Raw genomic sequence first — 24,579 nt, 5'->3', positions numbered from 1 at the left:
CATCGGACTGGTTAGATCGCAGAGGCTGAGAGTCATATATCTAATGTTTTGAGTGTCTTTCCATGCGTTTCAGATGATCGTTAAATAACGGAGCTGAACGAGTGATGGTTGTAGCAACCTGCTGCATAGGTTCAGTTTTTTTTAGCAGTAGGGCTGAAGAAAGGGTTGCTGTTCCCCTTTTTCTATTAAAGAGGCAAATGGGGGGAGGGTTTTTAAGCTTGGATATGTTGGGGTCATCTGGGCAGGGTGGGGGGGGTTGCCTGATGTTACGGGCGTATTCAGGAGCTCTTGCTCTAATGTTTGGAAGTTGGTATGAATGTGTGAGTGTATGGCTTGGGTGGTGCAGTGACTTCTGGGATTACTGTCTCAATAGACCGCCATAATGTCAGTTTGTCGATTTGTCTCCTGGAATGTCAGGGGTCTCAACGACAAAATTAAACGATCTCTGGTCTTTAATTTTCTACGAAATCATAATCCTGACATTCTGGTATTGCAGGAGACACATCTTCAGGGGCGAAAGCTCTTGGCGTTGAAGAGGCCCTGGGTAGGTTCAGAATACCATGCTGTATATAATTCTAGAGCCAGAGGTGTGTCGATTCTGGTAGCGAAATCCCTTCCCTTTCAGGTGTATTCTGTGCATACGGATATAATGGGACGTTTTGTGATCCTCCATGTTGCAATCAGGGGCATTGATTATCTTTTGGTAGGCCTTTATGTCCCCCCCCCTTTTCGGAGGGATATGCTGGATGAGGTTATGAGAATGGTAGCATCTATGCCCCCGGTACCTCTGATTGCCTTTGGGGATTACAACGCGACTCTGGATCAGTCACTGGATCGTCTTCGCCCTAGTGATACCCATAATGAGGCGCTAAGCTCCTGGGCTGATGTATTTGATTTAACGGAGGGTTGGAGGTACTTACATCCGGGGTTGCGCCAATATTCCTGCTATTCCGCTTCACATGTTACGCTTTCACGGATAGATTTAGTTTTTCTTAGTAGAGATCTATTACCCTCTCTGACGGTGGCTGATTACCTCCCGCGAGGTATTTCTGATCATGCTCCTTTGTTAGTAGTTCTGAAACAACCTCTGGCACCGGTTGAGAGGATATGGAGACTCAATAGTAAATGGCTAGAGGTCCTGCCTGTTGTTTGGAATGTACAGCAGGGTCTGAAGGACTATTGGGAGTTCAATGAGGGCTCAGCTAACCCGTTGATAGAGTGGGAAGCCTTTAAAGTTGTAATGAGGGGTACTCTGATTCATGCGATAGCTACGTATAGGAAGGAGATGAGTGCTACAAGGACTAAGTTAGAGGGGGAGGTAGTAGAGAGAGAACAGGCTTTTATTACAAATCCGGATGGAGAGGGTCGTAGATTATGGGAGGAGGCTCAGAAGAAGCTCAATTTGCACCTAACAGAATATACCCAGAAGAAGTTATTGTATCAAAGGCGTGTAATATTTGCTGATGGTGATAAGAATGGGAGTGCTTTGGCGTTCCTGGCCAGGACTGAGTCGCCTCAGACGGTGGTCCCACACATTACCTGCGGGGATGGCTCAAGGGTATATCGACCGGAGGACATATGTGAGCAATTTGCTCAATTTTATGCGGACCTTTATAGCTCCAAAATTGTGATGTCCCCAGATGAGATCCGATCTTTCCTTCAGAACATCCCCCTTACATCATTGGCTAGAGAAGACAGTAGTTTTTTGGAGACAGCTATCGATGTGGAAGAAATTAAAGCGGCAATCGGTGATATGGCAGCAGGGAAATCACCTGGTCCGGATGGGTTCCCAGTCGAATGGTACAGATTAGACGTTGAGTTGTACTCTACACGTCTACTGAATCTTTTTAACTACGCATATGACTCCGGTGGGTTGCCATTATCCTTTGGAGAGGCTACCATTGTGGTAATTCATAAAGCTGGGAAGTCTCCGGACCACTGTGCATCATATAGACCTATTTCCCTGCTAAACACTGATGCCAAGATCTTAGCTAAGATCTTGGCCAAGAGGCTTAGTCAGGTAGTCTTATCCATTATTGACCCTGACCAATTTGGTTTTATGCCCGGGAAAACAACTGATATCAACCTTAGGAGGTTATTTACGAACTTGCAGGTCAGGCATGATAATGCGGGGTCAAGGGTCCTGGCATCTCTCGATAATGAGAAAGCCTTTGACTCAGTAGAGTGGCATTTTATTTGGGAGACAATGTCCCGACTAGGCTTTCCTCACTCCTTCATTCAATGGGTCCAGTTACTGTATCAGGCACCTTCAGCGCGCATCAGAGTAAATGGTTCTCTTTCCCGACCATTTAAATTATACAGAGGTACAAGGCAGGGTTGCCCCCTGTCCCCGTTGTTGTTCGCTCTGATAATGGAACCTCTTACTCAATTGATAAATAATAGCTCCTTGATAGAGGGGTGGACGGTAGCTGGGATACAGGAGAAAGTTTCGCTATACGCGGATGACTTGTTGGTGTACTTAGCTGACCCTGGCCCCTCCTTAGAAACCTTGCTAGATGTGGTAAATGGATATGGTAGGTTCTCAGGGCTACGAGTGAACTGGGCTAAATCGAGTTTATGTATAGTGGACAGAGAGGAAGAGATAGAGATATCTCCAGTATCCCCCCTGAAAGTGGTAGACAGCTTTCTCTATTTGGGGATTCACATACATAGAGACCCTCGGCAATTTTGCCATCTGAACCTGAGGCCCACTATGGAATATGTCACACGCAAGTTGGAAGCATGGGAAAATCTCCCCTTGACTTTAATAGGCAGGATCAACATCTTCAAAATGGTGTTACTACCGAAACTGTTATATATATAGAGCGGCTCCAGTGAGGGTCCCGAAATCCCATTTTGATGTCATAGATAAAGTTATGTCCCGATTCCTATGGTGTCATCGGAACCCTAGGATAGCAAGGAAGACGTTGAAGGCATCCTACTTGCAGGATGGTTTGCAACTTCCTGACTTATATGTTTATTACATAGCGACACGCCTGATGTATGCTTCCTGGTGGATTAGAGCAGATTCCAATAATCCGGCGGTGGTGCTGGAAGCTGCTTTAGTTGGTTCGTATGAAGCTCTAACAAACTTGGTTTACAGGGGAGGTGGAACTTTGTTGAGTGGGACATACACAGAAGCTATGATGACGGTCATAGAAGCCTGGGCAAAGTTTGAAAATACACATATGGATACCCAGGCAGGGGATATCTGGTCTCCGTATATCCCACTATGGCGTAACAGGCATCTCCCTGAGCTTTTACACTTACCAGACTTTGAATTTTGGCCTAGGAAGGGGCTTAAATATTTGACGCAGTTATTCCAGGATGGGGTCTTTCGCTCCTTTGGGGATTTGCGGTCGGACTTCCTGTTGCCTCAGACGAGTTTTTACCGGTTCCTCCAACTGAGACACGCGTGTGAGAAACAGTTCCACTCCTTGTCCCTAAGCTTGGAGTGTGGTCCTCTGGAATCGGTAGCTAGAAGGAAACAACCATATAAACCAATTTCTTCCTTTTATGGTGAAATCATTAAGATGCAGGTCTCTCCTATCCGGCGATCATTTGTTAAGTGGTCGGCGGATATCCCAGAGTTGGAGGACTCTCACTTGGAGGAATGGCGTCTGGGGTGGAGGAGGTCTGTCGTGAGCTCTCGAGATCAACTCATTCAGGTCAAATGGATGCATAGGGTATATCTGACTCCGGTGCGTCTATATCAGATGCGGCAGATACCAAATCCTGGATGCGACAGATGTGGCAGTGACAGAGGATCCTTTTTCCACATGGTTTGGTCCTGTCTCTCTTTACAAATTTATTGGAAAGGGGTGTGTAATTTCATTAATGTTAAACTGGGTTTACCAGGGATATGTGATCCTATTGTTTGTGTTCTGGGGCTGGTTGCTGATGCAACTCCTTCCAAATACTGTAGAATACTCCTACGGCTCTTAATGTTCTATGGTAGGAAGAATATACTCTTGAACTGGAAGCCTCCCAAGTATCCCACGATAAACCAATGGGTACAACTAATTAACAATGATCTCCAGATGTACAAGTTGACCTATGAAGCAAGAGGAACCCCTGATCGGTTTGACAAAATCTGGGGTATATGGGTACAGGCGGAGGGTACAGTTTGAGGTCCATTACTGGTTGGGGCTGTGGCACCCAAGTGTGTGTTTGTGCGTGTGGATGTGAGTGGGTCTGATCAGACATCTATTTCCCTTCTTTTTTTGTGACAACAAGAATGTTTTGTATCTTAATGCATTTATGTCTCTTACTGTCGTATATTATGACATTGATGGAATTGTCTGATCTTGCTTACGTGTGTGACTGTATTGCAGTATTGTTTTCCCTATGGGATTGTTGTACTATTTTGAAAATGTTAAATAAACGCTATAAAAAAAAGACAAAAGAAGAGTTATTTACTGTGACATCATGTTTTGGATGTCATATAACTGTTATATTTTGTGTTCACAGAAGCAGAAAAAGATAATATGCCTTTAAGATTCATTTTGTAATGTAAGGTAAGCTCAGTGACACAGCAGAAACAACAGAAAGCATAGTGTTAATCTGTTGTTGCTGGGCAGAAGTCTAGACCAATCACAGCCAGCTTCTCACACAGCAACAGTTTTCACCAATCACAGCCAGCCTCACACACAGCCTATCTGGGAATTCCCCGAGCTGGAATCATTACTCACCAGAGAGAGGAGCTGAACAGACACACAGTTCCAGTCAGAATCCAGTTTTATGGGAACAAGAGGCCAAAATAGGTATTTAGAACAGTTATATAATGTTCATATTGTTAGTATTGTGATTAGAACTGTATACTGAACCAGTTATATGTGTGTTTATATACAGTTCCACCAAATTGCAAGCTTACAAACCAGATTCTATACAAATTGCATATAAACTGTGAACTGCTCATACCAGATCATAAGCAATTGCATACTGCAAACCAAGTTGAGCAAGCAGAACTATTAGTTAGACCTCAGATATACCTCTAAGAGAGATCATAAAGTGCTTAAATAACTTGAAATGAGAGTACAGATACTGAAGAGAGAAATATATCCACCATTTTATGTTGAATGACAAGATTGAACAGTTGTACCACCATCTTAATCATAGCGCCATTTTATGATACTTTATTCAACACGTGTTTTGTACATGGACTATCTGCTGCGGAGGCGGCAGTGTTATATATAAAGAAAAGTGGAAGTTAATAAGGAAGTTATTTCAAGCATTTGGTGTGCTCTTTAAATCTACTGTTTCCATAGAACAGAATTACAGAGTAACAGACAGTCTGGTTAGACTAAAAGTCAGAGATATCAAAATTCTTCTAATGCCACCGCGCAAAAGGCACTTCATAGTGCTGTGCCTGCCACAGTGGAACTATTGCCCTCAGAGGGCGAAGCGATAGCGCTCTTCAACTTGCGCAGTAAAGAGCGCATTAGAGCAGCGGAGTGCCAGCATATAACGCCGCGCAGCAACTGTTCCCTGAGTGAGGAAGCAAAGACACCTCAGCGGAGGTGACTAGAGGAGGCTAGAGGGTGTTATATACCAACTTTCAGGTCAAATGGAGCAACTACAGTTCAGCCCCAATTGCTTCTGGTCCGAACCAAACTTTTTCAAAAATTCTGCGAACTGGACCCAAAATGAATCTTGAGTGGTTCGTCCATCTCTACATTGTGGCATCATACTGAAGAAGACTGGAGGCTGTGACCACTGCCAAAGGTGCTTCAACTACAGTCAGGTCCATAAATATTGGGACATCGACACAATTCTAACATTTTTGGCTCTATACACCACCACAATGGATTTGAAATGAAACGAACAAGATTTGTTTTAACTGCAGACTGTCAGCTTTAATTTCAGGGTATTTACATCCAAATTAGATGAACGGTGTAGGAATTACAACAGTTTGCATATGTGCCTCCCACTTGTTAAGGGACCAAAAGTAATGGGACAGAATAATAATCATACATCAAACTTTCACTTTTTAATACTTGGTTGCAAATCCTTTGCAGTCAATTACAGCCTGAAGTCTGGAACGCAAAGAAATCACCAGACGCTGGGTTTCATCCCTGGTGATGCTCTGCCAGGCCTCTACTGCAACTGTCTTCAGTTCCTGCTTGTTCTTGGGGCATTTTCCCTTCAGTTTTGTCTTCAGCAAGTGAAATGCAGGCTCAATCGGATTCAGGTCAGGTCATTGACTTGGCCATTGCATAACATTCCACTTCTTTCCCTTAAAAAACTCTTTGGTTGCTTTTGCAGTATGCTTTGGGTCATTGTCCATCTGCACTGTGAAGCGCCGTCCAATGAGTTCTGAAGCATTTGGCTGAATATGAGCAGATAATATTGCCCGAAACACTTCAGAATTCATCCTGCTGCTTTTGTCAGAAGTCACATCATCAATAAATACAAGAGAACCAGTTCCATTGGCAGCCCTACAAGCCCACGCCATGACACTACCACCACCATGCTTCACTGATGAGGTGGTATGCTTAGGATCATGAGCAGTTCCTTTCCTTCTCCATACTCTTCTCTTCCCATCACTCTAGTACAAGTTGATCTTAGTCTCATCTCTCCATAGGATGTTGTTCCAGAACTGTGAAGGCTTTTTTAGATGTCGTTTGGCAAACTCTTATCTGGCCTTCCTGTTTTTGAGGCTAACCAATGGTTTACATCTTGTGGTGAACCCTCTGTATTCACTCTGGTGAAGTCTTCTCTTGATTGTTGACTTTGACACACATACACCTACCTCCTGGAGAGTGTTCTTGATCTGGCCAACTGTTGTGAAGGGTGTTTTCTTTACCAGGGAAAGAATTCTTCGGTAATCCACCACAGTTGTTTTTGTCGGTCTTCCGAGTCTTTTGGTGTTGCTGAGCTCACCTGTGCATTCCTTCTTTTTAAGAATGTTCCAAACAGTTGTTTTGGCCGCGCCTAATGTTTTTGCTATCTCTCTGAGGGGTTTGTTTTGTTTTTTCAGCCTAATGATGGCTTGCTTCACTGATAGTGACAGCTCTTTGGATCTCATCTTGAGAGTTGACAGCAACAGATTCCAAATCCAAATAGCACACTTGAAATGAACTCTGGACCTTTTATCTTCTCATTGTAATTGGGATAATGGGGGAATAACACACAACTGGCCATGGAACAGCTGAGAAGGCAATTGTCCCATTACTTTTGGTTCCTTAACAAGTGGGAGGCACATATGCAAACTGTTGTAATTCCTACACCGTTAACCTGATTTGGATGTAAATACCCTCAAATTAAAGCTGACAGTCTGCAGTTAAAAAAGCACATCTTGTTTGTTTCATTTCAAATCCATTGTGGTGGTGTATAGAGGCAAAAATGTTACAATTGTGTCGATGTCCCAATATTTATGGACCTGACTGTAAGTATTGAGTAAAGGGTCTGAATACTTATGTCAATGCAATGCCTTCGTTTTTCCTTTTTAATAAATTAGCAAAGATTTTGAACATTCTGTTTTCACTTTTTCATTATGGGGTATTGAGTGCAGAATAATGGGGGGAAAAATAGAACTTTATTTTAGCACAAGGCCACAACATAAGAAAATGTGCAAAAAAATTAAAGGGTCTGAAGACTTTCTGAATTCATTGTAGGTTGGTACATTTAGGATTTGTTGTATAATTAGTCTTACTCCAAGCTAAAATATTTGAAAGTGGGGGCATAGCTGGAGGGTGGTCCGGGTAGATCTAATACAGACACTATGCTAGATTTATATACCGTATATACTCGAGTATAAGCCGACCCGAGTATAAGCCGAGCCCCTAATTTTACCCCAAAAAAATGGGAAAAATTATTGACTCGAGTATAAGACTAGGGTGGGAAATGCAGCTATAATGCAGAGTGTATGTGTATATAATGCACACACTCTACATTATATACACACATCTGCAAGAGGGTGACTCCCTGTATTTAATGCAGAGTGTGTGTGTATATAATGCACACACTCTGCATTAAATACAGGGAGCCATCCACAGATCTCCCCCCTAAACAGTGCCATCCACAGATCTCCCCCCTAAACAGTGCCATCCACAGATCCCCCTACAGTGCCATCCACAGATCCCCCTACAGTGCCATCCACAGATCCCCCTACAGTGCCATCCACAGATCCCCCTACAGTGCCATCCACAGATCCCCCTCCCCGACGCTCACAGCAGTATATTTAAACTAATCAGTAACCTTTAACTTTGGATATCTTACTTTGTCTTTGCTTCGGCAATACAGGCAGTGCGGGGAGCGGCACTCACTCACTGACGTCACGCGCCTGCTGCCACTAGGCGGCGCAGGCGCGTGACGTCAGTGAGTGAGCGCCGCCCCCCGCACTGCCTGCTATTACCGGAGCTAAGACCTAGACTCGAGTATAAGACGAGGAGGCTTTTTGAGCACAAAAATATGTGCCAAAAAACTCGTCTTATACTCGAGTATATACAGTACTTAAAAAAAAAAAAAAGCAGGACAGTGCTGAGAGGGTCCCACTGTGTGCAGAACTTTATGACTCATTTCAGCATAGAAAGCAGTAAGGATGCCAGGAAAGATTCCATCAGCATTTTTCAGTTGTGGATCCCAAGATAAGGTTAAAAAGAGTATATCTGCACTATATGTACCCTGCTATTTAAACTGTAACTATATGTAAAAACTGGCTGATCTTGTGCCTGGAGAGTGACTTCACTGCAACTTGCCTAACTTTCACCTAAAAGGGTTGTACCATCTCAGATATTGGGGACCTATACTTAGAAAGGAGCCGGCAAAGTCCTGGAGGGCGTACCGTGCATGCGTGGCCGTCCTCCATTCATTCCTATGGGAGCGCCGAAAGTAGCCAGCGCTCTGCTATTTCCATCAGCCCCATAGAAGTGAATGGAGTGGTGGCCGGGCTTGCGCGGTGTTCCTCCCATTCATTTCAATAGGACTTCCGAAAATAGCCAAATGACGCTCCCATAGGAATGAATGGAGAGTGTCCACGCATGCGCGGTGCGCCCTCTAGAACTTTGCAGTCTCTGTTCTAAGTATAGGTCTGGGTCCTATTGGGGGCATATCCTAGCGATACAGCCCTAATGTCTGGGATGGTATAACTCCTTTAATTTAGGACAGTAATTCCACAGATGTGTCCTGCTTCTTAGATGGGTCACAGCTTAAACTGGTTATGTAAATTTGATAAAAGTTGAATGACAATCTAATGAGTATAGGAGCAGCTTAAAAGTAAAGAGGGAACGGGCAGTCTGGATTTCAAGATGTTGGTAATTTTATAGAGATGGCAAAGGAAGTTCAGTGTGGATACATGTAAGAATGTGTACTTGGGATTAAAGCACAAAAATGTACAATTATTTAGTAAAACACTAGTTAAAACTGCCACTGAAAAAGACCTGGCGATATTGATAGACAGTATACTTAAGTGACCAATGCCAGGCAGCTGCTGCCAATTGAATTAAGATCATGAGATGCATCACAGGAGCCATAGATGCTCGTGACAAGAGCACCGGTTTGTCTATATATTGATCACTGGCCAGACTAGACATGGAATACTGTGTACCCATTGGGCACCTGTTTATAAGGACATAGTTGTCACGGTGGGGAGTGGGGGAAAACTCCCCACCGAACACCGAAGGGAAACGAGGATGACAACTAGGCCTAGACACCCGGGATAGGGAGCAGGTCACCTCCTAATGCCACGCTAATCCTCGCACTGACTCCTAGTCGTATGAGCGGACCCAGATGGTAGGAGGGCTCATACACAGGAACCTAGGGCCCTACTAACCCTAACGATCCCTGGAATGGAGAAAGGGCTGAGATGACCTGTTCTTCCAAGACACGGATGAACAGGAGTCTCCACCACCCTAGATGCAAGGAAAGGGAAAGACAGAAAACTTCCACTGGATCGGCAGGTAAGAGCCCAGAACAACAAGCACTTACCTGCTGCAGCCACAATGACTGGAATCCATGCATCTGTACTGGAACCCGAACACCAAACAGGACGCAGCACAGAACAACAAACACGGAATCCAGCACACCAGTAACTGCCTGGACCCCCGGCAGAGCTGCTCACTGACTTGTTGTTCCCCCTCCGGGAAACCTTGGGGCCCTCTCACTGAAGGCACAGATACACAGAAGAATGTCTAGCAAACATGCAGGACTTCAAACACCAACAGACCAGACATGTAATAACAACTAGACATAAAACACCAGCCCATACATACCACACCACACATAGAGTAGGGAAGGTGACATCGAGATGACATGGGGGAGACATCGATGTCCCACTATGGAAACCCCCAGGAAAGGAGCAAAGCTCCAGCACCAACAAAGGCTGGAGTACAACTGACTCCATCCTGAAAGCCATAGGCAATATAAGCACCTAGTGACCACACTTAGCCAGGTAGTTAACCCTTCCAGCACCAGACAGGGAAGGAACCCTGAGGGAGGAGCAAAACACAAACATGCTGCAAAACAACACGTTGCCAATGGCAACCAGCATGCATGGCTAATGTGTCATGGCGCGCAACAACCAGACCGATACACCGCCGTGACAATAGTTGAACTAGAGCAGGTGCAAAGCAGGACGACCAAGGTGGGTGGATTGCACTACGGGTTATCAAACCTGTACCTATCATTGCACAAGACAGGTTATTCAGTTAGAGTGTACAAATATATTAATGTACAGAGATCTTTCTAATGATCTTCCTATAACTAGGACTGTAACCATGACAAGGGGGCATCCTCTACATCCTAGGGAAAAAAGGTTTCACCATCATCATAGATGGGGATTCTATACTGTAAGAGTAGTGAGACTATGGAACTGTCAGCCGCACTGTGTGGTGAAAGTTGATTATTTGAAAACATTCAAGAGAGGCTGAGATGCCTTTCTTGACAGTAAAAATATAACAAATCATGGGTACTAGATGCCTAGTTATGGGACTTTGATCCAGGATTTATTCTGAATGCAATATTTGGAACGGGGAAGGAATTTTCTGCACACAGTGGGACCCTCTCAGCACTGTCCTGCTTTTTTTTTTTTTAAAGTATATAAATAGATGGTTTCGCAAAAAAACGGAATGGATACGGAAGACATACGGATGCATTTCCGTATGCATTCCGTTTTTTTTGCTGACCCATTGACTTTAATGGAGCGACGGAACGTGATTTGCGGCCAAATATAGGACATGTTCTATCTTTGCACGGAACGGAGATACGGAAACACGGAAACGGAATGCATACGGAGTACATTCCGTTTTTTTTTGCGGACTCATTGAAATTAATGGTTCCGTATACGGATCGTATACGGAACGCAAAAAAACGGCCCGCAAAATGGGAAAAAAAAACGGTAGTGTGAAAGAGGCCTAATACAGCCTTTAGAACAGTGGACTGAATATTTGCCTGGTTGAAAGAAAGCCCAGGTCTGACTCTGCTGTATCTGAATTCAGGACAGGAATGTGTTGCTGCACAGTAAATAGACATGGGCCCCTATCTCATCCCTATCACACTGTAAATTAGCAGGGTGGACATTGTTTGTTAACCAAGTGTGATTTCTTTTGCTTCTCTGTCAGGTTGTAATGTCTGTTGTTGTAATCAAGGTAACATTAATTAGTGTTAATGCAAGACATTATCTTCTGAAGACAAGTGTCACCTGTCTGGGTATTTAGTCCTCCCATCCTATTACACAGACAAAACAAAACTGTGATAAGTCAACATTTGGAAGGTTAAAAAGTCCCTGTGGACTACTGCTCCTGAAATCCCATGCCTGGCTTGGCAGACTTTGAGGTTCTCATGAGGAACACAAATATACCTGTGACAGCTGAGAACCATCTCTAATACTGTTTTGGAGGATTCTAAGGGAGGGAATTTTCTTTGGCATTTTTTCTATATTTGTTTTTTAATCCATGTGCATCCTGCTTTTAGGTTGGCAAACTATCTTTAACCGATCAACTTTACAAAGTTTACAACTCCAGAAGTTTAGAGTAATGTTGTGAAGGAAAGGGTAAAATTATGATGTACGCTGTCTCTTTATTTACTATGGTGGTCCCAAAGAAATTGACTGAATGGATAAGTAATTTTCATGGTGGAAGCCAATCTTTCCCCTAACATGTGCACTGGATGGAAAAGAGTTAGGCCTCTTTCACAAGAGTGTGACGGATTAGGTCCGGATGCGTTCAGTGAAACTTGCACCATTTTGCAAGCAAGTTCAGTCAGTTTTGTCTGCGATTGCGAGCGAGTGCAGTGCGTTTTGATACGTTTTTCATCCGCGTGATAAAAAAACGGAATGTTTACAAACAACATCTCCTAGCAACCATCAGTGAATTGCATTGCATTGCATCTGCACTTGCTTCCGGATGCAATGCGTTTTTCACTGAAGCCCCATTCACTTCTATGGGGCCAGGGCTGCGTGAAAAATGCAGGATATAGAACATGCTGCGTTTTTCACGCAACGCAGAACTGATGCATGAAAAAGAACGCTCATGCACACAGACCCATTGAAATGAATGGGTCAGGATTCAGTGCGGGTGCGATGTGTTCACGTCACCCATTGCACCTGTGCGGAAAACTCGCTTGTGTGACAGGGGCCTTAGGCTTGGTTTACACATTTTGGGAACACTGAGAATGTGCTAGAAAATCATGCCAACATGGAAATGAGTGCTGTTTTAAGTTCCTCCATCTTTAATTGTCATGTGTTAATGCACTGAAACATCACTTTATCACAGCCCATTTGAAATGAAAGTGCTTTTAGCAGCAGGTCTTTAAAATGTTGGCTGCATTTTGCCTGGTACATGCAACCCCAGCCAACCCAAAAACCATTGAAATGGCACAAAAAGCCCAACGTATCTGTTCCAAACCCCCTCTATTTCAGTTCTGCTTCTCTGATCATCCCTTCCGCTGCATCCATGATATCATGCTTTTCGCATTGCTATCCCGTATACTGCACATGACCACTGCAGCCAACCAATGCTCTCAGCAATATATGAGGCTTCTGAAGCCAGTGATTGGCTGCAGCGCTCACATGTGGCATACGGGCATGTGACTGCTGCAGTCATGAAAACAAAACTTGTCCAACCAGAATTTTTCTTTTACGGACAAATTGGAAAACCATAATAAATTGTCAAGATTATAAGTAATACCTGTCTACAGCTCAGTATACTGATATGAACTCATTACCAACATTTACTGTGAGCTGTAAAATGATGAAAATTACCACCAAATTAATCTAGTCAAGAACCACCAGCCTCAAAAAAAAATCGCCCATTTTTACAGACTGTCCAAAAATTTCTGGACAGTTGGCAACCCTGCTGCTCGCCCAATCCGATGCAAGCGTATGAGGCGTTTCTTAGGAACAGCTGTTTAAAGTGTATGGCCTATAAGTATTGTGACTATACAAACAAGACGGCTGAGATCTTTCCTTGAGGGGACTTGGAATTCACCCACATTCAGGAACCATCATCATAATTATTCCTGAACAGACACAGACACGTTCCCAACCACAGAACAGAAGCTGCTTCACAATATGAAAGATACTATAAAAGCTGAAATATTTTCTGTATGAAGTGCGGTTCAGGGTAGAAATAACACAAAGACACAAAAGATGTTTGAGATGTTATTCATAGTGCACGTGTAGGACAACACTGAATGCGTTGATACGTGTGTAGAGCCGGCCTGCTCCTTCTACATGGAATGTTCCAAGTGCTAAAAGCTGTGTTTACTCTGCACATTATGTCACTAACCGTTACACCGAGTCCTGGGAATGGGCCTGAATCACTCTATATGTAGATAGTACATATAGGCTGTGTTCACAGTAGTGTTGGGAATCTGTTGGATCAGGCTACCGGGGTTCAGCGTTTACGGCATTGCCAGACACGACCATGTACTACCGGATTCCCATTGACTATAATGCATACCTCCCAACTTTTAAAAAGAAGGAAGAAGGACATTATTTGCGGTGCGCAATGGCAAATTTTTCATAACCCCGCCCAAAACATAACTCTATACCTAATCCAACCCAGTCCCCTAAATGCCCCCACATAGTAATTATTCCCCCTTTATGCCACCATACAATAGTTATGTCCAGAAATGCTCCCTTTACAGTAGTTGTGCCCATATTGTGCCCCTCCACCCTATTATGCCCAGATATGTGCCCCCTCACAGTAGTTATGCCCTGATATGTGTCCCCCTCACAGTAGTTTTGTCCTGATATGTACCTCGTTCACAGGTAATGCCCTGATATATGCCACTTCACAGTCGTTTTGCTGGATATGTGCCCCCTTCACAGTAGTTTTGCCTGATATGTGCCCCTTAACAGAAGTTCTGCCCTGATATGTGCCCCCTCACAGTAGTTTTGCCGGATATGTGCTCCCTCACAGTACTTTTGCCCAGATATGTGCCCCCTCACAGTAGTTTTGCCCAGATATGTGTCACCTCACAGCAGTTTTGCCTGATATGTGCCCCCTTACAGTAGTTTTGGCCTGATATGTACCCCCGTCACAGGTTATGCCCAGATATATGCCACCTCACAGTAGTTTTGCCTGATTTGTGCCCCCTCACAGTAGTTTTGCCCTGATATGTACCCCCTTCACAGTAGTTCTGCCCTGATATGTGCCCCCTCACAGTATTTTTGCCCAGATATGTGCCCCCTCACAGTAGTTTTGCCTGATATGTGCCACTTCACAGCAGTTTTCCCCAGATATGTGGCATCTCACAGTAATTCTGCCTGATATGTGCCCCCTCACAGTAGTTTTCCCCAGATATGTACCCCCTTCACAGGTGATGCATCGTGCACAGATACATGCCACCTCGCAAACACTAGATTGGGGTCTCATGGTAGGTGGGGTACCCTTGGTGTTGGTGGGTTTTGGGGCCCAAGGCAGGGCTTTCTTGGAGTACTGGTGGGAAATAATGGTGCGACAGTGCAGAGTGGTAATGCAAGGCAATTATGACGCCAGATTTGGGGGTAACAAGTCTACTGCACTTTACTAAAGTGATTTAAGCTAATGATACACACAAGCACTTGCAGAGCAAGCTCATTCTCTCCTGATTACATGCACAGTTTTCCAAGGCTGTATACAGGCTTCTAGGCCATATCATAAATGTCTCTCTGAGTCTTGTCCCAATTAGTTTAAGCAAACTTCCCAAATTAGCCAAGGGGTGCAAAATCTATCTCACAATAAATTCTCACTTCCAATATGGCACTGCAATGCCCAGATACAGGGTGTAGTCTTTAACAGATGACCAGTCTGTCTCAGAAATATGGCTTCTCCCCAACCAAATGCAATGAAGTCCAGAGCCTACCTTTATTCATTACCTTCACTGACCTTATTGTCCAGGCACTGTCCCTTTTATAATGGCAATCAACCTTCTGTAAGGTTGCTTCCTTCTCTCAGAGGCCATCACTGTCAGGGTCAGTGTATTCCTGTCAGCTGCTCCTCCCAGGCACCTGCTTCTCACTTTAGCTGCTCACACATTGGATGCTGGCTGTACACTCCCACAAGCTACAACTCTTAGCCCCCAAGCGGTAGGACCAGCCCACACACAGCAACTATCTCAAAAAGGCCAGGGACTTAAGCCTCAATTCCCCGTATTCAGCCTTTGGGATACAAGCAGTGCATATGTTACAATTTAACCCCTAAGCAGTGAACCACTGGGTCACTGCAGATCAACAAAAATGGATACCTTCTGTGTGCAGTCTGTTCTTTCTCACTCCCATCAATAGATGGGGCTATTCTCATCCAAAAATATGGACAGGCATAAGACCGACACTGAGCTTTGCAGATTGGGCACATGGATTTGTGAAAAACAGATGTGTGCATGGCCCCATAGAAATGAATAGATCCGTGGGCTATCTGTGACATAAAATGGATAACACTGAGGAAAAATGCAGTCATGTACATTATACATAAACTCATAATGTCATATTTCCAACTGTCCCAGAAAAAGGAAAGACTCCATAGAGCTGGCAAAATCTCCCAGTTGCCGCATGGAGGGCTGCTTTTTCCCCAAGAAGCAACCCCCCGCGAACTTTGGGAGGAATTTATCATGAGGGTAATATTCGTAAGTCATTTTACCTTCAGTCTGCATCGCCGTACTTTGCACCAAATTTATCAAACTGTGCATGTTGCTCATTAAATTTGGTTACTAGAGTGACTTTGCAACTTTTATGAGGCTTTTTAAAAAAAGTCCCAGTGGTAAAAAGAGTGAAAAATATATAACATAGCTTTTATTATCAAATATTAGTCACAAAATCTCTAGTTTGTTAGGGCATAACATGTCACACAAAGGGGTGTGACCTACACAAAAGTGTGCGTGGTCAGTAGAAAGGGGCTTGTCAACACACGGAGAAAAATTTCACCATACACTTCGTGTGAAGTATTACCTGTCTCCCAGATGAAGAATATCAACACTTGCAGTTATGGATAATGTAATGAACATTATAGGAATATTATAAGACACCTAGGGGTGCATTTACCAGGCTGAGTGCATTAATACTGATCACCTAACGCAAAGTGATGCCTGAGTCATTATAATTTTGTAAGGCCCCATATGCTATGACTGCCTTCTCCCTCTGTCCAACCACTTAGATGCCTGTGGCCATTATTGATCATGTTATATAATGGGTTAAAAAGCTGAATTATGACAGAGTTTGAACATTACAGCTGTTAGTCACAGCTGCCAACCACTGTTGATGGTGTGGGCACAGCTCCGGCACTATCACCATGATGTCATAGTGTGCCAGGTTGTGGTAACGACCCACTGACAATGACATATTATTATGGGAATAGGTTCAAAGATATTTCCACCTTGGCAACCATTTTCTACTGGACCAATAAATCTAAAATCAAACGCTGATAAATAATATTCAGTCATACAGAAACTACTCCAGGAGGTAGCGGCCTGGTGGTTCCCCTGCAGCAAAATTCTAATCCCTGTACAGGGGTTAAAGGGTGTAAACCAGGGGACTGCCAGGATAACGCCATTAGAATTAGCCCTTGGTCATATCTGTTGGTTGACATAGTGCCTCCACACCCACTGCCATAACAGGTAACCGTTTCACTGGCCATAATGGATGCTTCCTAGCTTTCTCATAATCACAAATCATGAAGAAACATAAATCAAATTGTCCTACCATTTTTTTATCCACTGCTTTAATGCAGAGCTATGTGTTTTCATAGTTACACACTACATACAAACTACCTTCCATCTCATTATTATGTGATAACTTTTGTGGTAGTGTTATAGTGCCAGTCTGTGCCATCAATCACTTCACTGTTTCTGGTGGGCACAGGCAGCCGCTCTTGTGGCCTGCACATGTGAGAAGGTGCCTGAGCAATAGGTTCTCTAGCAGAGGCGTAAATAGAAAAGGAGCAATTTTTTTAATACCCCATCACATAAGAAACTTCCCCGCAACTCCCATGTTTGCCAAACAACCCTCAACCACTCAGTAATTATGCCCCTTTAGTGCCATCACGAAGTAGTAATAGTAATGCCTCTTTTGTGCCCCCACACAGTAGTTTTCCTCCCTCTATGCTCCTAAACAGTAAAAAGCCCCCTGAGTACCCCTACATAACAGTTATGCCCCATTAGCACCCCTTCACAGTAGTTGTACCTCCTTAGTGTCCCCTTCACAGTAGTTTTTCTCCAATACTACCCTCGCACAGTAATGCTCCCCCTTAGTGCCCCCACAGAGTATTGCTCCCCATTAGAGCCCCCACAAACTCTCCGCTGCCTCACCTGACCTGTGCCTGACCTTCATATTGATCCTCCAATGCCTGCCCCAAACTCGGACACTATGCCGAATTTCTTGTATTTTTCCTGACCTGATCTTGTCCTGTCCCTGATTATAATCCTGCCTAATCGCTCTGTACCCTGCACCGATGTCTCATACTCCCATGGATCAGCTGTCAAGCGTACAGAAACTACTCCAGGAGGTAGCAGCTTGGTGTTTCCCCTGCAGCAAAGTTTAAATCCCTGTACAGGGGTTAAAGGGTATAAACCAGGAGACTGCTGGTATAAACTCGGTAACTCCCTTAGAATTAGCCCTTAGTCATATCTGTTGGTTGAGACAGTGGTTACACACCCACTGCCATAACAGGTAGCTGTTTTACTGGTCATAATGTATGCTTCCTAGCTTTCTCATAACCAAATATCATGAAGAAACATATTAATAGGACTATTTAGGAAAGCTAATGTACTGATTCGTTTCCCATTTTGAGGTTGATGTTTAATGCTAATACGGAAAAAAGAACAATTTTATAAGAATCCAACCCACTAGAATTGCAGTCTTATTCACAAAGTTCTTTGCCATTATTGCCCATCACCAGCTGTTAAATATTGTTTTAGAGGTGATAATTACTTTCTCTGCTTTACTTACTAATTAATACATAGAAAGTTGCTCTCAAAATAACTGGCTGACCCACAGATTGGTCCCTGTTAGGGACTATTGACAGTGATATCATCGTTAATTATACTGGGAAGTTACAAAACTCAGATATGCAGGGCATATATGAGCAGAAGTTTCTAATCTTCTCCACCGTACAGAAAGCCCCTGAGCATTAGATGTGTTATTAAGGGATATTAAAAGGGTCACTGGCTGTTCTAACCCTGCAATGGGGCAAAGTAAATATCTGCTCATTAGCAATAGTTATGTGCTATAAATAGTCACAAAGAAATTTACAATTTAGGGAACAAATGCTCAGAGGCATAATAAGTGACTGGCTGATCCAAGCTTCACTTTAGTTCCTTCATGAAAAAATATGACAAATACCTTGTAAGGGGCTAATTCTGCGCAGCACTGACCAACACCTCTTATAAAATGCTATACAGTACTTGAACTGATCACTGTTGTTGTGCACATAAACTGGTGTAACAATGCTGGTTGTTCAAAAGACTACAGAATTGGACTTCACCTATAGCACCTACGGGTTTAGACGCATTCTTAAAAGTAAAAAACATAATGCTTATGAAAACGTGTAGAAATCTGAGTCTCACTTCCTTCTGGGATTTTGGTCCCCACCTATCCCTTGGTTGAACTTGATGGACGTTTGTCTTTTTTCAATCATATTAACTATGTAACTATGTAAAAGTAAATGACATTAATGCTTATGAAAACGTGTAGAAATCTGAGTCTCACTACTTCCTTCTGGGATTCGCGTCCCCACCTATACCTTGGTTGAACTTGATTGACTTGCATCTTTTTTCAAACGTATTAACTATGTAGACTTGTAGAGTATCCTGCAAGTGTTTGTGGACTACTTCCAGCGTGTTCCTGTACCTAGGCAGGAGGTAGTTATGCCCCAGGCTGAAAGTGTGACCAGAGACTGAGACATCACCTGAATAAATTACATATCATGAGTTTAAAGGCGTTGTGCAGTCAGTATACATTGATGACTTATCCTCAGGATAGGTCATCAATATCTGATTGTTGGGGATCCGACTCCCAGCACCCTTGCCGATCAGCTGTTTGAAGAGGAGGTGGCGCTTGTACGAGCACTGCTTGCTCTTCAAGATTACACTGCGCATTGTCTCACTTGAAGCATCGGCGCAGGGAATTACAAGTGCTTCTCCCATTCTACTGAATGGAACAAGCATTTGTAATTACAGTGAGCCACCTAGACTTGTGAGACAATGCGCAGTTTAATCTTGAAGAGAAAGTTGCACTTGCACAAGTGCCGCCTCCTCGTCAAACAGCTGATCACTAGGGGTGCTGAGAGTTGGACCCCCCCGCTCAGATATTGATGACCTATTGTTAGAAAAAGTCATCAATATGTATCGGCTGCACAACACCTTTAATAGACTGCAACCACCAAGCTGTGTGTCATTATTTGCAACCAGCAAGCAGATTCCTTTATTTGAAAAAAAAATCAACCCCTTTACATCATCTAGTTGGTGACTTTAACTAAATCTAACTGCTCTACTTAACATTGTTGGTCCAAACAGCAATTCAGAAAGGTTTCCTTCGAAGTCATGACTCATTTTTTCATTTACCCAGGCTAGACGCAGATAATTTCTCTAAGCCTAAATGTGGTGCAATTTTATGTCAAACTCTAGGTGGCCTTTAAAGGAGTTGCTTGAGACTGACAAAAAATTGGCAGGAGTCCAGACATGGTCTAAAAAGCATCCCAATTATTCAGCGGTCATATGCCATTCATTTACACGTACCCACTTAGGCCATGGATTGACTCTCAGTGATTATGTGCGCCACACTTTTGGTCAGGGAAGCAGCAGAGACAGGAGCTGAAGGACTGCAATCGGGACACTCTGCAATTTTTATATGTCTCAGACAACCCCTTTAATGGATAATTCCAAATTACAATGAAAATAAAAGAATGAATGAATAATCGCCTTAACTCCATTACTAAATACTGTATTCACATACCCTGAACATTTCCATATTATCTAGATTATTTAAAAAAAACACCAGCATATAACAATGGAAGGGGAGAACTGGCAAAAAGAGGGTATGGAAGAGGAAATGTTAGGGTAGCATGTATCAAGTAACGGCCTTGTGTTAATGAATATTTACAGTTATTTGGGGTCAGTGGTATATAATAGGCTTCCTACCACCCAGAAGGGATCGGGAGCAGGTTTGTTCCTCCCTACACCACTCCATGTTCCTTCACTGAATGGTCTGTGAGGTCCCCTGAACAATACAAGCGATTCTCCTGTCATCTTGCACAAAGTCAGTGACAGGACACAACTGAGTGTGGCACCTGAGTCTACTCTTCTATATAAAGACCCCCTGGTATGCTGGAAGGATAGGTAAATGTCCTGTAACCTGCTAGCTTAGCTTAATAAATGTGCAAACGTTTGGTGACATGCAGGACCCCAGTGAGTGTTAATCCCCGCAAGGCAATCCAAACAAGCCAGTAAAGGTTATTTACAAACTGCAAACATGCAAAACCAGCGAACAAACCTTCTTTTGTGATGTTATTGGCCTGCTTTTGTGCAAGAGCACACAGTTTTATGGAAAATTCAGGGATTTGGTGGCTGAGCCTACAGGCATGCTAAACTGTGTAACTGCCCAGAGGAAGAGAAGGGTCACTTTCTTCAAATGTCATCAAAGTTGTGAGCAATAAATTCCCTTCAACAAGAGATTATTTAGAGGGGGTCCATTGCATTGATATGACATGCCACCTATTACATGGTTGCGAGGCATTTTGGTTGTTACTCTTTTTGCTAATATAATACATGATTGTAGACTGGGAAATGATGTTTAGATGTCACCAGCATATGATTAAAGAGAACCTGCCAGCTCTCCTGACAAATTCTTACATTTCTCATAACTTAAAGGGTTTTTCCGGGTGTAGAATATTGATGGCCTATACTCAGGATTAGGCATGAGCGAATTTCATATTTTGAAATTTGTTTTCGGTTCGTGTTGTAGTATTTACTGAATGGCCTTATAGATTCCGTTACCACGGACCATAACGCAATTCCATGACGGAATGCATAACGGAATGCTTTTAGAGGCATTCTGTTATTCATTCTGTCATAATAGAAGTCTATGGCCTGCATAACGGATCAGTCCGGATTCCATTATGCTGGAGTCCTCAGCACTGACCGCGGCATAGAAGGGGTTTGCAGCGGGTGAGGGAGCCCATCGGGTCACCGCGCTGTTGTGGCGGGGACCCGATGGGTGACAAGGCAGCACGATGCCATGCACAGGCTGCCCAATGCCTTGCACGGCATCGGGACCTGCTTTCTACGGGGGCCAAGGAGATCCAGCCCCAGGACTGGTCTTCTAGGCAACCTGTTAGTGTATTACTCTGCGTAATACACTAACAGGCAATGCATTACAATACAGATGCCAAAAAAGTGAAATTTTGAAATTTAATCTCCATTTTCCTTTAATTCTTGTGGAACACCTAAAGGGTTAACAAAGTTACATATTAGGTATTGCCGCGTCCGTAACAACCAGCTCTATAAAAATATCACATGACTTAACCCCTCAGCTGAACACCATAAATAAAATAAAATAAAAACAGTGCCAAAAAAGCCATTTTTTGTCACCTAATATCACATAAAGTGCAACACCAAGTGATCAAAAAGGCATATGCCCCCCAAAATAGTACCAATCAAACCATCACCTCATACTGCAAAAAATTAGATCCTACCTAAGACAATCGGTCAAAAAAATAAAAAAGCTATGGCTCTCAGACTACCTTCTATCTTCATTCAGCAGGACCTGCGCTGACGTCACCGCGCTCACCACGTGGTGAGCGCTATGACGTCAGTGCAGGTCCTTTTGCAAGTCCTGCTCTATAAAAATGGTACATGACCTAACCCCTCAGGTGCCAAAACAACCAATTTTTTGTTCACCTTGCCCCATAAAGTGTAATAATGAATGATCAAAAAATCATATGCTCCCAAAAATTGTACCAATAAAAATGTAAACTCTTTCTGCAAAAAACAAGCCCCTACACAAGACGATCGGCAGAGAAAAAATAAGAATAAGGAAAAAATGGAGACACAATCCAAAAATGCTTTAGTATGTAAAACTTAAACAAACAAACCAAGAAAGTACACATATTTGATATAATTGCATCCGTAACAACCTTCTCTATAAAAATAGCACATGATCTACCCTGTCAGATGAATTTTGTAAAAAATAAAAACGGTGGCAAAACAACCATTTATTGGTTACCTTGCCTCACAAAAAACGTAATATAGAGCAATTAAAAATCATATGTACCCCAAAATAGTACCAATAAAACTGGCACCTTATCCCCAGTTTCCAAAGTGGGGTCAGTTTCTGGGAGTTTCTACTGTAAGGGTGCATCAGGGGGGCTTCAAATGGGACATGGCATCTAAAAACCAGTCTAGCAAAATCTGCCTTCCAAAAACCATATGGCGCTCCTTTTCTTCTGCGCCCTGCCGTGTGCCCGTACATCAGTTTACAACCACATGTGGGGTTTTTCTGTAAACCGCAGAATCAAGGTAATAAATATTGAGTTTTGTTTGGCTGTTAACCCTCAATGTGTTAAAGAAAAAAATGGATTAAAGTGGAAAATTTGCCCAAAAAATTACATTTTTAAATTTAATCTCCATTTTCCTTTAATTCTTGTGGAACACCTAAAGGGTTAACAAAGTTTGTAAAATCAGTTTTGAGTAACTTGAGGGGTGTAGTTTCTACAATGGGGTCATGTATGGGGGGTTTCCACTATGTAAGCCCCATAAAGTGACTTCAGACCTAAACTGGTCCTTAAAACGTGGGTTTTGGAAATTTTCTTAAAAATTTTAAGAATTGCTTCTAAAAATCTAAGCCTTCTAATGTACTAAAAGAATAAAATGACATTTACAAAATGATCCCAACATAAAGTAGACATATGGGGAATGTTAAGTAATAAATATTTTCTGAGGTATCACTTTCTGTTTTAAAAGCAGAGAAATTGAAATTTTGAAAATTGCGTATTTTTCTAAATTGTTGGTAAATTTGGGATTTTTTCATAAATAAAGGTGAAATATATTGACTCAAATTTATGACTACATGAAGTACAATGTGTCACGAGAAAACAATCTCAGAATTACTTAGATAAATAAAAGTGTTCCAAAGCTATTATTACATAAAGTGACACATGTCAGATTTGCAAAAAATGGCCTGGGCAGGAGAGTGAAAATTGGCCCGGGGTAGAAGGGGTTAAAGAGACTGTGGTTCTCTGGTGTGCGCTGCACCCTCCTCACAGCATATAATGCACAGTGCCATACATTGTATAGTGGTTGTGCTTGGTATTGCAGCCGAGGACAATTCACTTGAATGGGACTGAGCTGGAACTAGGCCATGAGACCGATAAACATGACATCACTGGCTTAGGAGGAGGCCAAAGCAGCGCTCATTGGAACTCCATGGGTGCGGGGTGTTGACTGTGATCAATCAGATATTGATGACCTATCTTGAAATTCTACTCCTGGAAAATCCCTTTAACAATTTCAGAGCATCTTTGTGGAAAACTCTATATTGAGCTGCTCCTCTGTTATTCTGGATCCTGGAAATGTATTGTGGTAATGTGAACAGTGCTGGAAGGTGTGTTGTCCCACTTCAGGTACCTCAGATGGGTGAGACAGATAAAATCCAGAGAGTGGCAGTAGTCTCAGTAAAGCATAGTTTGCTGAGACATTTTTGTATACATTTTCTGGGCTGGATTTTACTTGAACTGGTGGCTAGGCTTGGTAGAGGGAGTTGGCAGTCCAAACCCTTCCAGTACGGGTTTTCCTTTCAGGCTGGCATAAAGCGCCTCAGAGTAGGTCAGTCTGGGGAGAGATACAGAGACCCAGAGCAGAGGCTCTGTGTGTGGTCTCAGCTTGCCAGGCTGAGAGACCAGGGCATTGTGACAGCCCGAAGTTTGGGGAACGCCGTGACGCCGGGATTTAAGGGTCACAAGGCTGGAGTTGGGAGGACTGTTGGGCCACACTTCCCCATACAGGTACGGGACTGATTACAGCCGGAGAGGCGGGGGAACTACGGGCTGAGAAAAAGCCGCATATGGGTTCCGTGTGTGAACAGGGTTCTGTAGCTGAGTCAGGGCCACGTTAACAGGTGTAGTGAGAGTCCAGCCGGGCAGGTATTTGTTTTGTTTTGATGTATGTGGGAAC

At 43.2% G+C, this 24,579-nt stretch overlaps 1 long non-coding RNA gene across 1 annotated transcript; it reads right to left on the bottom strand.

The window, feature by feature from the left end:
• Window positions 1–530: 530 nt before the first annotated feature.
• On the bottom strand, window positions 531–23,790 carry LOC120997130. Its single transcript, XR_005778096.1, has 4 exons — window positions 23,671–23,790; window positions 15,305–15,308; window positions 11,468–11,479; window positions 531–540 (listed from the first exon to the last, which is right to left on the bottom strand). It is a non-coding gene; the product is annotated as an uncharacterized LOC120997130 (long non-coding RNA).
• Window positions 23,791–24,579: the final 789 nt, after the last annotated feature.

The sequence above is a fragment of the Bufo bufo genome, chromosome 1 (genome assembly GCF_905171765.1).
Source record: "Bufo bufo chromosome 1, aBufBuf1.1, whole genome shotgun sequence".
Classification (NCBI taxonomy): Eukaryota; Metazoa; Chordata; class Amphibia; order Anura; family Bufonidae; genus Bufo; species Bufo bufo.
Note: the sequence above shows the minus strand (reverse complement) of the source record. Positions and strands in the feature narration are given on the sequence as shown.